The sequence below is a fragment of the Protomyctophum bolini genome, assembly GCF_963924005.1.
Source record: "Protomyctophum bolini genome assembly, chromosome: 3".
NCBI classification, from domain to species: Eukaryota; Metazoa; Chordata; class Actinopteri; order Myctophiformes; family Myctophidae; genus Protomyctophum; species Protomyctophum bolini.
In genome coordinates this window covers 4,042,983-4,046,185 of record NC_137864.1, presented here as the reverse complement: position 1 = coordinate 4,046,185, position 3,203 = coordinate 4,042,983, and positions in this window count along the sequence as shown.

Below are 3,203 nucleotides of genomic sequence, written 5' to 3'. Positions count from 1 at the left end.
GCAGCAAAAACAAAATCATATGCTGAAGGCAAGGCACTGTATTTAAACTGTTGCGTTTGGTGTGTGTGTGTGTGTGTAGTGCACAATACATTGGATTGGAATTCTCCTCATCCAGGCCTCTGAAAAAGAAATAAATAAGCCTCTATGCGCGAGCTTGTCGTGTCTCAGATATCTCACCATGGGGGGCGGCATTGGACCTTTTAAATTTGACCACACTATAGTTGACGTCCTGATCCTGTAGTTTCTGGGGGCCGGTGGAATGGAGAGGCGCTTTGTGGTTCTTAGACCTATAGTGAAGTGGACGCCGGAGTAGTGGACGTCATTCTGTCCCTGGGGGCTGTGGTGGTTGGACGGTGGGAAAGTGTATGTGTCTCTTCCTGGTCCTTCTTAGAGCGAGTGAAGTGGACGCTGGAGTAGTGGACATCATCACTAAACGTCATCTCGCTGTTCCATTGGTTCCCCATGAGCTGCAGAGGTATACTACTGGCCAAAGGTAAGAAGATCTCAAAATCTGAGTCAGAGTCGTTCTGAGGGAGAGAGACATAAAATGACAATAATAATAACAAATACAATTTGGGACGCTGATCTGAATCCACCGTGGTGCAGCATCTATGTCACTATGTGAATACATTGGCACCTGATTGGCACCACCTGTCGCCTCCCGGTGGGAGCATCAGCCACACTGGCAGGTGAGTCAGTATAGGATGCAACAGCTGCAGTGACAACACACACGTGTGTATGTGGGGAGGAATTGATTGGCATAATAATGACTAAATTGGACTTAGGACTGAATAGGCCTATATTCTCACAGAGGTGGTTGACACCTTTTTTTTTTGGAAATTGGGCAAGACTTTAATAATAACAATAATAATAATGATAAATGTGTATTTATGTACACTTTCACTCCAGAATTGGAATTTATACTGCAGAATTCAGTGGACCATGTTGTCAACACTTCCTGGGAAAATGTTCTAATGGAAGAATATTAGAATATCCCATTTAGGCCTGACGTCGAAATAAATAAAAAAAGTTTGCTCTGAAAGAATATATATACAAAGATTTGTGCCGCATTTTTTACGATTTTTCAAAAATAGCAGACCTACAAGCTCATAGCGCACCACTCGGTGGCGCGCTGTGAGCTTGTAGATCTGCTATTTTTGAAAAAGCGCGCGCGTGCCACTCGGTGGCGCGCTACGAGCTTGTAGATCTGATATTTTTCAATAGCTAAATTATTACCATGTTTAAAACACCAAACTGGTAGATAATGTATACTGTATATTATTTAACAAGATCATCTTTCCTCACGTCATTGTACTCAATGTCTTTTTTTGTGTCATTATGAATCTCCGAAAGAAAAACGAAACTTACACAGAGTATGCCGGCAACTTGTAAATAAGTTGATGCCACCTGAATTGATGCAATTACAGGACTGAAGCTGCTCAAGTCACACCGTATAGCAAACAGATACTGCTGAACAGCAGAACTCGGATGTTTGTGAGTTTCGAGTTTGAGTGAAATCTGTGAGAGAGATTGAAATCAGAGCTCTTACAGGCCAATAAGTAACACCAACGGAAAAAATGTGCCAATACCCATCAACGACTGAGAAGGCAAGATAACAGCCAGCACAGGAAGTCATGTAGCAATCATGGGGGGGAGAGAGAGAGAGATTTTGTTTTATTTATTCAAATTATTATAAATGTTGAAAAAAATAAATAAACTGCTTGTCCTCAGCTAATTAACACTAATTAAGCCAAAAGGGAGGCCAGAATCATCCCCTGGACAAAATACCCTGTTTGTAAGCTTTGTAATGAATTATTGTTTCAAGCCACAGGAAGAAGCATCTAGATTTGACGTCTCAGATTACGTTCAAAGGAAGTCCCCCTTTGACGTTTACGACAGTATACCACCTGGGCTAGTAAGACAGTCACTAGACATGGTTTGTTTTTGCAGTAAAATAATGTGATAAATGATGTGACGAGGCTCATGCAGCCCAATGTCATGTACAGTATGATGTACAGTACTGACTACATCGTCTCTGTCGGGTGGAAAAGGTGTCCAAAACTGTTGACTGCTGGTTTATCTTATTAGACCAGCTCTTTTCTTTTTCTTTTTGAATCACTCGTGTTTCATTGAATTCAGTTTTTTTTATATCAATATGAATGACACACAAACAGATACCACATATATAGTGCCGACATTACATTTTATATACAAAAGAAAGCAAATACAATTATTATTTAAAGGAGAATGTACAGTCATACATAGGAATATATAGTGGCTAATAATGGCTATAATAACAATACAGAAAAAGTCAATGACGGTGACCTGACAATTCATGGACTTTTAAGAGCTTTTTGATATACCTCAAAAAGATAGAAAGGGGGGAAAAAAAGGGTTACCGTATCAAAATTAATCAACAATCTAGTATAAAAAGTGAAGTCACATTGATCAAATTGTCAAATAAAAGACGCTCGCAATATTTATCTAACCCAAGTCAGATGAAATACAATAAGGGCCGATTCATACTCCTATTTTAGAGCCGAATAAAAGTCGGTTCGGCGCTGTAGAGGCTACAATTTGACGTAATTTGAGGTTCGGGGGGGGGGGGGGCGGGGCGGCGGGGTACCATCCTAAAGTCGGCTCTTCGGTGCTACTGACGAGCCGAAAACATTTCGGCACTACAGCGCCGAGACAGCGGTAAAATAGGAGTATGAATCGGCCCTAACTCAACTCCTACAGGTGCTTGTCAGGGTGGGGTGTCCGTCCGGTGTCCCCAGTTCAAGTGTCAGCCAATGTTCTGCAGATGGATGGATCTGTCTGTACAGCCATTAACGTCTAATGGCTTAACCCAGCTGCAACATGCATGCATGTTCAGAAGGTATCCGTGCACTTCCTGTTCACATTCTGTAGATCTCAGCGATACGGTATAGCCTATACTTAATTAGCAAGACTTTGGTCATTGGAATCAGCTGTTTTCTCCCACCACACATTATCTGGATTCTTGGAACAACCCCCAAAAGACACAAGTATAGTCTTTTCTAGCTGTTTCATCGCAATTCCTCAAGCTTGTTTGGGGGGGGGGGGGTATTCCCAATTGCTTTGATCTAAGTATTGTTTTTCCCCCCCGTCAGAAATCCCACCAAATATTTGAGCATGTTGTGGTGTACTATAATGTCTTGTATAACAAGAGCCACTTTAGTTAG